The following is a 16031-nucleotide window of genomic DNA, read 5'->3' on the forward strand; positions in this document are numbered from 1 at the left end:
ATAAATACATCATAATTACTGCTAAACAGTAAGGGGTCTGCGTATAAAATTACTGTAGGCATAATAATGTATAGCTTATAATTACATCATATATAATATATAGAGAATACTGAGGTGAAGACATTAAAATTGTCTTCAAAATTATAGGTAATTACACAGAAAATAAGTAGAATAATATTAGGCTATTAACATGAAAGCCTTAAAACAGGTAGAAACTCACTCATCTGGTGAGTCACAGTCTTTCAGTTGGATGTTTATAAAATGTGACCTAGCAAATAAAGAAATCCATCTGAAAATTTCTGAATAATGTTCCAGAATTATTGTGAGTGTCCAAGAACAGTGACAGGCAGTAGTTTCAAAAGCCTATGCACACACATAGTCATTAAGCCACATGTCTTATATAAATTACATATTCACACACAAGAATATAAAAAATATGATTGAACTTACATCAATTACTATGACCATACAACTGTTTTTCAGATCAGTTGATATCTGTTTGTCCCAGAGTGCTTATAAATAGTGCCTTTTTTACCCTCATAATAAACTGTATTTTGATCACATCATTTTAAAAAGTATAAGATATTCGCTATATGAATTAACTTTACAAATGGTAAAGTTAAGGAAAGTTTTGTCCGGATATATGCCCAAGAGTGGGATTACTGGGTCATATGGTAATTCCATGTGTAGTTTTCAGAAGTACCTTCATACTGATCTCCATAGTGCCTGTACCAGCATACATTCCTACCAACAGTGCAGGAGGGTTCCCTTTTTCCCACACCGCCTCCAGCATTTGTTATTTGTGGACTTATTAATGACGCCATTCTGGCTGGTGTGAGGTGGTATCTCATGGTAGTTTTGATTTGCATTTCTCTAATAATCAGGGGTGTTGATCATTTTTCATGTGCTTGTTGGCCATCTGTACATCTTCCTTGGAAAAATGTCAATTCAGGTCTTTTGCCCATTTTTTAGTTGGGTTGTTAGCTTTTTTGCTGTTGAGTTGTATAAGTTGCTTGCATATTCTAGAGATTAAGCACTTATCAGTTGCATCATGAAAGTATTTTCTGCCATTCTGTAAGTTGTCTTTTTGTTTTCTTTTTGGTTTCCTGTGCTGTGCAAAAGCTTGTCAGTTTGATTAGGTCCCATTGTTTATTTTTTGCTTTTATTTCTGTTGCTTTGGGAGACTGACCCGAGAAAATATTTGTCAGGCTGATGTCAGAGAATGCTTTGCCTATGTTCTCTTCTAGGAGTTTGATGGTGTCTTGTCTTATATTTAAGTCTTCCGGCTATTTTGAGTTTATTTTTGTGCATGTTGTGAGGGTGTGTTCTAGTTTCATTGATTTGCATGCAGCTGTCCAGGTTTCCCAGCAATACCTGCTGAAAAGACTGTCTTTTTCCCATTTTATGTTCTTGACCCCTTTGTCAAAGATTAATTGACCATAGGTGTGAGGGTTTATTTCTGGGTTCTCTATTCTGTTCCATTGGTCTGTATGTCTGTTTTGGTACCACTACCACACTCTTGGTGATTGCGGCTTTGTATATTTCCTGAAGTCTGGGAGAGTTATGCCCCCTGCTTGGTTTTTGTTTCTCAGAATTACTTTGGCAATTATACGTCTTCTGTGGTTCCATATAAATTTTTGGATTGTTTGTTCCAGTTCTGTGAAAAATGGCATGGGTAATTTGATAGGGGTTGCATTGAATCTGTAGATTACTTTGGTAGTATGGACATTGTTACAATATTAATTTTTCCAACCCAGGATCATGGATTATCTTTCCATTTCTTTACATCTTTTTTAATTTCCTTCATTAATATTTTATAGTTATCATATAAGTCCCTTACCTCCTTGGTCAGCTTTATTCCCAGGTATTTGATTTTTTGGGGTGCAATTTTAAAAGGTAATGTATTTTTGTATTCCTTTTCTAATATTTTATTGATAGTATACAGAAATGTGACTGATTTCTGAATGTTAATTGTATATCCTGCTACTTTGCTGAGTTTGTTGATCAGTTCAAGTAGTTTTGGGGTTGAGTCCTTAGGGTTTCCTATATATAGTATCATGTCATCTGCATACAGTGACAGTTTTACCTCTTCTCTTCCTATGTGGATGCCTTTGATTTCTTTTGTTTGTCTGATTGCTGTGGCTAGGACTTCCAGTACTATGTTGAATAGCAGTGGTGAGAGTGGGCCTCCTTGTCTTGTTCCAGATTTTAGTGGGAAGGCTTTCAGCTTTTCTCCATTGAGTATTATATTTGCTGTGGGTTTGTCATAAATGGCTTTGATAATGTTAAGGTATGTTCCCTCTATGCCCTCTTTGGTAAGATTTTTTTATCATGAATGGATATTGGACTTTGTCAAATGCTTTTTCTGTACCTATTGAGATGATCATGTGGTTTTTGACTTTTCTTTTGTTAATATGGTATACAACGTTGATTGATTTGCATATGTTGAACCATCCTTGTGAACCTGGGAAGAATCCCACCTGGCTATGGTGTACGATCTTTTTTGTATGTTGTTGGATTCAGTTGGCTAAAATTTTGTTGAGAGTTTCTGCATCTATTTTCATCAAAGATATTGGCCTAAAGCTTTCCTTAAAAAAGACACATGCACCCTCACATTCATTGCAGCACTATTCATAATAGCCAAGACATGGAATCAACCCAAATGTCCATCAACAGATGATTGGATTAGTGGGATGTGGTATAAATACACAATGGAATACTACTCGACCATAAAAAAGAACAAAAGAATGCCACTTCCAGCAACATGGATGGAACTAGATACTCATCCTGAGTGAAGTAAGTCAGAAATAAAAAGGCAAATACAATATGACTTCGCTTACATCTGGAATTTAATATTTGGCACAAACGAAACTTTCCACAGAAAAGAAAATCATGGACGTTGAAAATAGACTTGTGGTTGCCAAGGGGGAGGGGATGGACTGGGAGCTTGAGGTTAATAGCTGCAGACTATTGCTTTTGGAATGGATTAGCAATGAGATCCTGCTGTGTAGCACTGGGAACTAAGTCTAGTCACTTATGATGGAGCATGATAATTGAGAAAAAAGAATGTATACATGCATGTAACTGGGTCACCATGCTGTACAGTAGAAAAAAAAATAATGTATTGGGGAAATTTTAAAAAAATGGTAATGTTAGTTTAAATAGCTTTTAAATATAAAAAGGCAAAGCTGGAAAATATAAATTTCTATAATTATAAAAATTATAATACCAAATATATTTTTCATAAAAATAACTTTACTATAGAAAGAAAAGCTTGTCACTTTCCTCAGAAGTTATATTTCCTTGTTTTGCCAAAAAAAATTCAGCAGTTTATTTCTTCTCGAGTGAGTCAAAAAAGCAATCAATCAAATTTCTAGAGATTGACACAAATGTTAAGAAATTATAACAAAATATAAAGAGAATTTTTTCTCTTCAGGCATTTCAAATCCTTCTAATATTCCATTTTCAAAAAACTCCACTATTGTGACAGTTTCTACCAGAAAATGTTTAATTCATTGTAAACAGCAAACAACTAAATTTGTATATTTTTGTTTATGGTATACAAATGTTTATAAAATTGTAAAAACTCTATGTTAGTCCTAATGAAATATTGTTATTATATAAAGGTATCATAATTAATGTGTCTTATTTATAAAGAAGCATTGATAAATGTTTCCAAAAGTTAAAAACTTGTCTTTCAGAAAATTTACCAAACATGTTTGTGATATTAGAAATAAAGTTGTTGCACATCTCAACTAGTTTTGAATAAAATAGTCATATGAAACTAATCAGTCATCATCAATACCAAGCACCACCACTCATAAAATACAGAACTCTTCTGAAAAAAAAAAATTCAAGCACAAATAATCACAGAAAAAAAAAAAATCTTGCCATCAGTAGTTAACATTTACTTCCCCTATTGTGGAAACATTGTCAGTAGTTAGCAAGTAATGGAGCTGGAAACATTGTGTTCCCAGAGGTACTATTTTCTAGATGAGATGCAAAACTCCAGGCTTGACCATAAGTGGCCATTAAAAATCCCAAGGCACCTTTCAGGGAAAGTAGCAGTGTTTGCCTCAATGTCCTGGCTTGATTCCAACTAACTAATTACACTCAGCCTGCCTGGATAATTGTAGATTGTTTTAAATGTAAGTGTGCAGTTTCCTTGTTTGATTACAGTACTTGGGTCTTCCTCTGAAAAGTCTATCTCACAAAGTTAGAGGAGGAATTCTTACGGCTGATCATTTCTTGTAAACATGCATGAAGACCTAGGGTCTGCCTAGCATCTATCTCAAGACTTCAACTAATTAGAATCCTGAATAAATTGATGCTGAAGTTTTACACACATTGAGAGATTTAGGCAGGACCATACAGGGAAGACATGGGAAGCTTTCTATTTTGGAGCCTCAACACGGCAGCGGAACTCCTCGTCAATGGTGGGGACTCTTGATAGAGGCAGGCAGTTCTAATACCTTCAGTGCTCTGTGCTCTTCGGCATAGTTGTGATATATCTTATTATTACTCTACTCAATATTAAGTATATACATATATAACAACCATGAAAAAAATAGCTTTGATTTTCCAGGACAAAATTGTGGACATGTATTACACATTTACTCTTCACTTTATGGTGCTATGGCAGAGATTGCTATCTGTCACCTCAAATTCTTCCACTCTCTTTTTTCCATGGATATTTGCTGGAAATATATTCACCAAACTAAAGACTGTATTTCCCCACATTCCTTGCAGCTAATTGTGGCCACATGACAAAGTTCTGACCAATGCGGTGCAGTGGATAGAAGTAAGGTATACCATTTCTGGATTTTGCTTTTAAAGTTAAGGTGTAAGCCTTTATCTTTCCCCTTCTCCCTCAAGAGCACATGACTGACAGCCATTTAAAACGGTGTATATGAGAACAACATTCTTGTGCCAAGTGTGGCCGCAAAGGATGGAAAGAATTTAGGTTTTTCCAACATTATGGAAACAACATATCAGCTGTAGACTCCTAGGATGAAAGTCTCTGGCTGCTTTAGGGAGGAAGTTAAAAACGTCTATCTTGTTGCAGGGACTGTTATTAATGTGGTTTGTTATTTCTTAGTTGAGTCTATATCTCAACACTAAAGAACATCACACATTATATATCTTTTCTTACATTTTCCATTAAAAATGTTTTATAATAGCTAGTTTCCTTGGTTTGCAAAATACTTTATATCACAATCAAACAAAAATTGATATCTTAAGATAAATACATACTGTTTTAAGGTATGCTGGATACTTTGTTTCATACTTTATTTACATTTACTTATCTAATTCACACATTTGTTCCATTATCAGGATGCTATTATTATCCCCCTTTTATAGATGAATAAATAGAGAGATAAAGTGGGCTAAAGCCACACACTCTTAAATGACAGAATTGAGATACAGCTTCACACAGTTTGCTATAGGAGCCCTAAATCCACACCACAACATTGAAGGAACAGGTAATGCAAATGGGTAAAATGTCTGCATGGGGACTGCGACAAACTGGAGATCCCGTGCTTCAGCTCAGAGTTGGAAACAGCTTCACACTTCCAGCCATCTTTACTGGAAGGCCCAGAATTGCTTTTCTTCAAAAAAAACTGGAAATTCCTATATCTAATTATTGGGATTTTTCATTATTAGGAGGCATGGTGTAGGATAAAACTTATCTGTCCATCAGCAGAGGAGCTATTATGCACACAGACATGATAAACACAGTCTCTATCATCTGTCTAATGGCAAAGTCAGATACAATATGGTAAGAGCTGAAATAGGACACTCTGGGAACAGAGAGGAGGACCATCTGGAGTCTGGCAGTCTTCATACACTAGTAGATGTCTCAGCCAAGATGAATTGCTAGTATTTACGACTTAGAGAAATGTGGGGGTTGGGGCAGGTATGTATCCCAACTAAAGAAAATACTAATTAATGATGGTCTCTAAATGATGAAAAGCCTATCTATTTGTTTTCTTTAACTACTCTGAAGTAAGCAAGAAATAAAAATAATCTTTCATTTAATACAGGGTAATATATGCGATATTTGAATAAAGGAAAATTCATATATTCTTGGATTAAATACAATAAGCTAAACTTTACATTTATATTAACTTGAATAACTAACAATGTATAAGGAAACACTGAATATGCTTTTTAGAAATGTATTCCATAGGCCCATAATAAAGGGGCTCATGTGGGGAGAGATTGCTTAGTTCTCTTGTAGGTGGGAAGGAAGTAAGACCACTAAGAGAACAGGACGTGGAGGATAGAGTTCTTATCTCTAGTCAAATGTTTTCTTTCCCACATGCGTTTATAAAATATCTGCTCTAAAATAAGCAATAAGGTTCAAATTTCTAACCCTACTATTTAAAAATTATTATTTTCTCACTTTTCCATCAAGTTTGGAAATGAAAATAGTATTAGTTTTTGAAAACCTAAATTTTAAATATTACTTCTAGATGCTACAAGATAAACCCATACAATATGATTCAGATGTTCCCTAAAACCTCCCCTTGCTATTATTTACCGGTGGCCCAGCCTACATGGGTGGTTTTTAGATACAATATTTTTTTTACTTATTTAATCATTATTGTTCATTTAATTTGCACATCTGGGAAAGATCTGACAATTGCCTACTGCGTGACAGACTCTTGTTCTAAGAGGTAGAGCTATAAAAATGGTGTGGTCTCTCATCACAAGGAAAATTTTCTTTAATGAGAACGACAAAAATAAGTTACCACAGGAAAAAACACATTCTGCAAAAGAGATATATTATACAAAGTGCATGGAGAAAGAAAGGCTGTGGAATCTGCCAGGGAGATTAGGGAAATCTGAAGCTTGTAGAATGAACAGGCATTTAGCACAGGAACTGCTAGGGAATGAGTATCCGGGAAGGTGCCCAGCTTTGCAGGAAATGGAGGTGGGAAAAAGTGGTAGTAACCAGTAACCACTAAAAGTAGTTCCATGCAGCATGATGAGGCAAGGGTAGATGGAAGGAAGATGGAGCAGCCTGGAAGGGGGACTTTCAGAAAGCTCTCACTTTTTTTCTTAGGTGTAATGGGAAGTTTAGGTATAATGGGTGGGTATCAAATTAATTCTGAGAAGCTAAGTAGTATGTTCTAAATTTTATGTTAGTGAATGATTTTTGAACCAATTCTGAGAATAGATTGGAAAAAACTTGAGGCCAAAAGAAAAGGAAGATATTGCAATAGACCAAGATGTGAAAAGTGTCTGAATAGGGCTAGTGCAGTGGGAATAGTGAGTCAATATGAAAAAAAATCAAAAAAGGTTTCATTGTTTTTAGATGTGGATGATAAAAGACAAAAATCAATTCTATGATTCTGGCTTCAATAAATGGATAAATACTGAACATTGGAAGAGATAAGCCCAATCAGCTGAAAAGGGAAATGACAAGTTAACTGTTAACGGAATTTAGTTTGAGGTACTTGTGGAAATATCTTACATTCAAATATTACGTATTATTCTAATGGTTGAGTAAGGAATATAAACAGACAATCCAAAAGCAGATATTTACAACTCATAAAGACATCAACTCTTAATAATCAACAAAAGAGCAAAGAAAAAGAGGTATAGTCTATTCTTAACAGCAGCAATGGCAACTAGGAATTAGGACAAGTAATATTTAGAGACTTCCCATGCTGGTGCAAGGGACTTGAGATATTGTCTGTTATTCACAGCTGACAGTGTTGCAATGACTTTCAGGAGTTATACATTTATTTATATACTTTTATCAAATAATATATTTTCTAGGAAGCTATCCAAATGATGGGATGTAACATACAAAGAAAACTATATTCCCAAATATGTTCAGTGTTACATTATGTAAATAATACAATAAAGAAAAATCCACATAAGTGTCTAGGTAGTTAGGAAAAGTTATATAACATATTCAAGAATGATGGAATATTTTATAGCTAATTATACTCCACTAACATATAATTATAGTTACAGTCAATTGAATTGTTAGCCCAAATTATATATCCTTTGCACATCCAAACTCTTATTAAGGCTTCTCTGTAGGAAAAGTGTTTTCCCCTACCTACTTGCCTTAGGCTTGGCCATATGACTTGCTTTGGCCAGTGAAATGGAAGAAGTGACAATGTGCCATTTCTAATTTAGGCCTTAATAGGCATGATGAGGTTTTTGCCTTCCCTCATGAGCTGTACCATAGCCATGGTAAGAACTTCCAAAACCATTATAGCTGTGATCCCTTCACTTGGACTCCAGAATAAACTACATGAAGCAAAACACCCCAGGCCATCCCTGCCGAACCTGATGCTTAAAGCAGAGCTTCCCAATCAAGCCTTGAATAAATCACCAGACCAGATCTTTAGACAATCATAGATTCATAAGAATAAATGATGTTTTTAAGTTACCAACTTTTATTAGGGTGTTTTTTGATGTATCACTTTGGGAGCAACAGTTAACTAAAATAATAACTATGTAAAGATATTAATATAGAAGATTACAGAAAAGAAGTAACCAGAAATTATAAAATTGCTGATGTTTGTAGGTTTGGGGATTATGAAATACCAAATTCATGAAAAGCCTAATCAAATATTTTTTATATAATTGAGATGCAACCAGTATCAGGGAAAAGAATGCCTTTAAAGTTAAATTTGCAAATAAAAAAACAAAAAACTCATTATATGAGTGAATACATCTGAAAATAAAGATATACTACTTTGCCTCAGGTTATGTTTATTTTTAAAATCCTATATGATATGAAATAATTCCTAGTAGAATTAGCTTTATTACCTCCAGTCGAAAATGAAAAATCTATGGAACCTTAAACAATCTTATCTAATTTAAAACATCTTCCCTACATACTGTTGTGGTAAACTCAATGGCAATTTAAGTCCATACTACTAAGGCTTTTTCAGAGTATGTTAACTCCAAATAGTTTCATAGTTTGAGAATATCAATGATCAAAGGTAGGGCTTCTATTTATGTATGTGATTTTTGTCCTCTAATAACTTTATAATTTGTAATGACTGGATCATGCTACATTTTTCACCATCTTTTTCACTTAAATTTTTGAGAGCCCGATTTGTGGGCTAAGTCACTGCTATTTAATATTTATGTTCATAGAAAAGTAGAAGGGAGATGGAGTAAAGATATGTAAAATTGGACATAAAATAAAACAATCCACAACAGCATGAGTAATATGGATGAGTTATTATGACAAAGGCCATTTTTTGCAGAATGGTGATTTAACTCTGCTGACTCTCCAAGCTCTTGTTTGGAGCACTCCCACACAATCTGGGTACTTTACTTCAGATGGCCAGTGTTTTCCAGTTGCCCTCTAGCTGCCAGCAACCCTCCACTGAAGCATTTCAAAATTCCTGCTAAAAAACAGTTTCTACTTCATAGCTTTCTTTAATCTTTCCTTTTAAAGTTTAGGCTGCCCTGATTCTCACTCCCTTTTAGCTAATTGCTATAGATGAACAGCATCTAGTAAACCAAGTCCTCTCCAGGGACTAGATAACTTCATTTTATACTCAGTCTAGAAATACTTCTCACTGGGCCAAGAGTACCTGCATATGCCAAATTACTAATGAATGAAAGTCCATTGTTGGGTATTTCTGACAGTGGGGAAAGTGAATGTAGGAAATAATTTAGTCAAGAAGAGTTTTGCAATATGCTTCAAATTGTACCATTTAGATAATTGTCCATTCCACTTATACATGATCTGCCCTGGGACCAAATTACTTCACTTTAAGTTAAATTCAATCCATGTCATTAATTAATTTTCCTTGAAAAGATTAAATGCTACTTCAAACAACTGCCCAAAGTTTGTATTTTCATAAGTTTTTCCCAAATAGGATGCAGAAGTTCTTTAAATGTATTTTACCAGAAAGATCTAATTTTAAAGTCTATGTTTATAGTAGAAAAGAAAAAAAATGACAATGATTATTTGAGGGTAAAATTAGGTAAGACCTAAGGAAAGAGGGAAAATTGAGTGCACATAACCTCCAACTATAGTTATATATGTTATTTTTCCTACTTCCAAAGTTTGTTGTAATGGTAATTTTCTTTGCAAGCATGCAACTGAACTTCCCTTTGTTATTTTTTCTATATTCTACAAAAGTGTATAATAAAAGTTTTGTATATTATTACCCTTCATGTAGTAATAATGTTTTAAGGCTTATAATGACAGCATTACGAATCACTGACTTAAATAAAGTTAATAAATCAAAAGAGAAGAACAAAACTATTGCAAAATTACAAAACAGATAAAATTGTTTTTCTACAAGGGAGAAAAGGATAGGCTCTTCCATATCGCTTATGATTACATGTTTTTATGTTAGTAGAAAAACATACAAAGTATGTTTTAAAATGTTAAGTTTACTGAATACTGTGAATAAAATTAAAACATGTAGATTTATTATCATTGTCATAATGATAGTAAGTAGTTAACAGTAATGAGCATATACTTATTTCCAAAGCTTTTATGAGACTACACAATTGAGAGCACATACTTATGAGATCTTATTATTTCCTTAATGGAGCAACTCTGAACAGGCTCAAAGAGCAAAAGATGATATTATGTAGATAGCAAAATGAATCCAATCATTTATTTTTGTCTCTCCTTGCTTCTATAACTCAGCAACAACAAATTAAATATTAAATCTTGATTCTCTATAACAATGTTATGAAATTTTCTATTTAACAAAATGGTTTTTAGTCCCCTGCTGATGATCTAATTATTCTGAGCATTTAGCAATTCATGCAACTTCATTAAATACCTGCTATGTGCTGTAATCTTTGAAAATGCAGAGATTAATGAGTCAGTGCTGACCTCCAGGAGCTTATAATCTGGTGGAGAAGGTAGATGTTTTTAAATTATATAAAACAAAGTTGAATTAAATATCTTATTGAAAGCAGTTCATGTAGAAATGCAATATATGTCACATATATTTATATGTATGCATCATAAATATATTTAATGTATATGAAATAATGGTGTTAATTTTTGAGCTTTGACTTAAGGAAAGATCCCTCAGATCCTTAGCTCAGAACTCCAAATTCAAATTAATATTGTGGATATTAACTGTCTACATATAACTTTCTTTGAATCAAATTATCCCAAAGACAACATGGGCTTTGGGCTTCCATTGAGAACTAAGAAAATAAACTAAAATATATTAAAGATAAACAAACTCTGAACTTTAATATTTTAACATATTTCACAGATATTCTGAAATGAATGTTTGATATAGAGAGACTTGCACAAAATAGTATTATGATTAAGAATCATCAAGTGCATAATATTGCCTCATCTCTTTATATTATTTATGTACAACATATGATGAATACTACTGTATTTCAGGCATTGTGCCATGGAATTGGGACTATAATCATAAGCAAACAGAAATATTGCTCATGCCTTCATGGAACCTACCATTCACAGAGTAGATGTTCAAAAGATGTGTTTAATAATGAGTTATGGAAAAAAACATTATGTCACCAATCCTGGTTGTACTTTTCTTGCCATAGCACTTAGCAACTTATCATATTCTTACTATATCATTTACTTACAATGTTTATAGGTGACTGTCTATCTTCTCTTGCTAACATATCAGATTCACAAAAACATAGATCTCCAACTGCTTTATTCCATGGTGCCTCCCAAGCACCTAAAGCAATGATTGCTAGTCAATAAATACTTGTTGTATGAATAGATGGGCCTGATTTTTCTCAATAAGAATATTATAAAGAATGAGAACTAGAAAATGAAGTTTAGCAAACAAGCATTATTCTGAGAGCCATAGAGGATAAGCCAATATAAAATAAAATAAGTCGATTAGCTCTATACCAAAAAAACAAAGTGCATGCTTAGGCTGCACACATGTTTCTTAATTCATCAAAAAATGTAATAACATATTTTACTTAAGGCAATCCTGAAAGTTTAAGGAGTATATTAAATTTCTGTGGCCCAACTGTTATTATCAGAAATATTCTTTTCTGAAGGGCTTTTTGTTTGTTTTGTTTTATTGCTACTCACTATTATTGGAAACCTGTACCTTAATTAACTTGTGACTATATTTATATATTTAATTTGACATTTTCTGGGGAAATTAAAGTTCTTTATTTTTAGCTTATTAGAACTTAAAGTGTATACACCGAGGTTTTATTTTTAAAAATTGATGCAAGAGGACCAAAAAAAAATTTCATTTTACTGAAATACAAATTTTAAATTAAAAAAGTCATAAACTTAGGTAAATGACATTATATTCTTTCCCTGCTGGACTTGTTTGATTTGGTTGGGAAGTTTAAAAATACCTTCAATCTACCTGTACATGCTTGAAAACAAATCTAGGTGTGCCATTTTTATTCCTTTGCACCTGATGTTTACAAACTCGGTGCATTTATTTTATTTTCATTATAAAATGAAAAGGAAACATTTTCATTCTTTAAAAGTCTCTTCTTATACTATACATTAATAGCTATAAGATATCTTCATGATCATTCTGAGCCACCCACCCTCTCATTCTACAGGTGAGGCAGGACAAAAAAGAAGCAAGTCTTGCCTTGCAGTATTAAGCTAGAATTCACATTTTTGACTTTTGGTCACTCCAGTATTCCACACCAACTCCACTCTGTAGGAAAACACAATTTAAGAGCGGGAAAAAATCTCAAGAAATGTGAATGACTCCAAAGTCTGAAATAAAATCTTGGCAATTTTATGGAAAGTAGACTGACTTTTAGATATGCAGTTGATCTAGGACATCAGCATTTCTTCAAAATCTTACTCACCAGGGAATATTTTTCATAGAATTTGTGAAACACTCTGCCATTTCTTATGAATTTTGTAGTTAAGTGTTAATTAGGTTGGCTTTGTGGTTATCATATTCTCACCAGAAAACAAACTCAATTCTCAAGCAAGGAAGCTACGCAGACTCTTCCACTACCACCACGTTTTCTTCTAGAGCCCATGATCTACGGTGCACTCCTACGATGAGTGTTTCTATGAGAAACAATTGCCATGGAGGTTAGAATTTGTAGTGTGATTGGTGCCTGAGCCCTGGAATTCTTCTAGGGAGTCATTATAATTTTGCAGACATGGACTCAAATCAGAAGAAAATTAATCAAATGGAAGACAAGCTACTTAGCACACATCCAAGGCAGTTGTTTTACACTCCTCCCTCCCCCCATAAGCAATGGACTTTTCTTAAAACATAAATTCACACAGAAACTAATACATAAAAGAAAACTCCCCCTAGGTGAACGGGGGCCTTCACAGAAATATCTTACTCAGTTTTGCTATTTTGCAGAGGCGGAAAAGGAAGTACTTAACATGATCTATGTCTAGAATGAGACGCATTTCTTTCCATCTTTGCCCACATTCACTCCTCCCAGGTATCACCTGTTCACACCTGCCAAGTGTGCCGAGCACCCCCTGCCATTTCCTCTGCTGGGTTTGCTGCTGCCTCAGAGCCTGAATATGGCACCTTGTTCAGCAATATGAGCCCTACTCAGGAAATTTTTTCCCACCAATTTCTTTCTGTGTTTTACTGAGAGAAACTCAGGTTGATAGAATCGGATTAAACTTTTTTTTTCCTTTCTTATAGCCACACCTATAGCATATGGAAGACCTCAGTTAGAGGCTGAATCAGAGCTGCAGCTTCAGGCCTTTACCACAGTCACAGCAACTCCAGATCCAAGCCGCATCTTTGACTTACACTGCAACTTGAGGCAACACTGGATCCTTGACTCACTAAGCAAGGCCAGGGATGGAACCCACATTCTCATGGAGATTATGTCAGGTTCTTAACCCTCTGAGTGGGAACTCCCAGAACTGGATTAATTTTAATCTTTGTTTCCTGAAAAATTCTCATCTTGGCGTTGCCTTTTTATTTTCATTAGTCATTTTAAGTAATTCACTAATTATATTTCAATCCACCATAAAAAACAAAAACTAGGACCTTGATAATAACCTACATATACAGCTTCCCCAGCCCATTCCTCTGCTTCCGCCAACCTGAAATTGTGTTCGTCATTCCTTTCATTGCCTCTATATAAGTTTATAAGAAGGAAAATATATATATACACACATACACATATTATTTTAGTTTGTATTGACTTTATTAAATATCATGTTGCATGTAACCTTTTAGGACTTTGAGTTTTTATTTAATATTAGATTGTTGAGATGCACCATAAAGTCAAATGCTACCCTAGTTCATTTATTTGGTTATTATTGAGTGTCCCATTGTATGGTTCATTCATCTATCAATTACTTGCCATTTCATCAGCCTGTTTTACTTTCTTCATAGATATACCAGTATTTGAATTCATTAATTTGTTTCCTTGTTTACTGTCTGCTTCTCACTGTTAGAACATAAATTTTTCTTTTTAAGAACATAGATGTTGTATGTCTTATCCACTATATCTCCCAATTATTCATTTAACAACTCTTGTATTAATACATAAATGAATTACTGACTCCAGACAAACTGAATTCTATAATTTTCCTGATAAGTCAGGCTGTTTGTATCTCCTATTCCTCCTGCTTGCTCTACTGCAGCTCTGCAACTCACTGGCTTTGTGATTTTTAAGCAACCTAACAATGCTTGCTTCTTTTCACAAGGATTTACAAGTTTAAAATGGAAAAAATAAAGATACTATGGAAGTGTTATGTGAAAATTAAATGTGGTCAAATTACTGGCACATGCTAAACATACAATAGTGACATGTTTTATGACTCCTGTGACTATTACTTGAGATGAATATACCCCCATGCCCTTGGGTAAGTTTTCCACCCATCAAGGATCAGCTCAACTTTTGCCCCATTCAGGAAAGCTCCGTACCACTTGTATACAGCTATGTTCTAATATTTAGCATATTGCTCTGAATTTTTTAATTATCCTCCAACATAACCCACGACTGAGCTATAAACTTTTCGTCCTTGGGTCTACATCTTATTTGTTGAATGAATGACTAATTTATTTCTTCTGACATTAATTCTCACCAAATACACTTTAGATGGATGATTCTAGTTGTCAGTTATTTCAGCCATCTCAAATTTGATTAACTTACAGGCACAAACAATATCTGCCTTCTTGATTTGCGTATTAACAACCCAATTTACAAATGAGGGATTCAAACAACGTGCTAAGTTTGAGGACCCTACTTTGGGTGGCCAGGTAATTAACTGTTTTTCCTTCTGACACTCTTTCTTTATCATGGCCCCTTTTCACACCACTTCTACTTTATACCTTTGATTTATAAATTTATTTGTGAACTTTTAATTGCTTATTATTTTTAATTTCCTTGTCTTTGATTTTATAAAGACCAAAATCTTTTAAAATCTTTTTCCTACTACTTAGAATATATTTTCAGTTCATTGTGTAGTGGCTGCTAAATATTAACATCAGTTGACACTGAACACGTGAAAAGCAACAAACATAACCCTAAACAAAATCAGCTGACTTTCAATATATGCAGAATTTTCACATTTGTATAACTGTATCAAAGATGCATTAAAATTTAGTATGTCAAGTGAAAAATACATTATGACTCAGATGTCAGAAATCTTCACAACAATGAAGTGAAATGCAAGTTCATTTAACTAATGTGATCTTTTAATTACATTTTTATTCATCTTGCAACACTAATTAATAAGGTTATGAGATAGTACATTTCACAAGGTCTGCCTTTGAGTGTTTTAATACAGCCATATAAGATGTGAGAAATCTAACATTGATGGTCACCTATTTTATGAAACAACATACATCAGGAAAGAAGTGTAAATGGAAGACATTACAACACAGGTTAGAAAACAAGTTAAAAATTTTTTCAGAAGTTCATGCTAAGCTGGATGTGAAGAGGCAGAGTGAGAATCAACAAATACAATTTGTTAATGAAAATGTACTAAACTTGGAGGTTAATAAAAAAATCATAATTTAAATCCCTGTAATTAGACACATATAATATTGCAGTTCTTAATAACATTAAGAAACCCAGTTTAGCTTCAACTCTGCTTTCAT

General features: G+C 33.7%; 1 protein-coding gene across 1 annotated transcript in view; it reads right to left on the reverse strand.

Moving 5' to 3' along the window:
* The window catches only part of ERBB4 (erb-b2 receptor tyrosine kinase 4), a 1130412-nt gene that overhangs the window by 395057 nt on the left and 719324 nt on the right, over positions 1-16031 (reverse strand).

This window comes from Sus scrofa, chromosome 15, assembly GCF_000003025.6.
Source record: "Sus scrofa isolate TJ Tabasco breed Duroc chromosome 15, Sscrofa11.1, whole genome shotgun sequence".
Lineage (NCBI taxonomy): Eukaryota > Metazoa > Chordata > Mammalia > Artiodactyla > Suidae > Sus > Sus scrofa.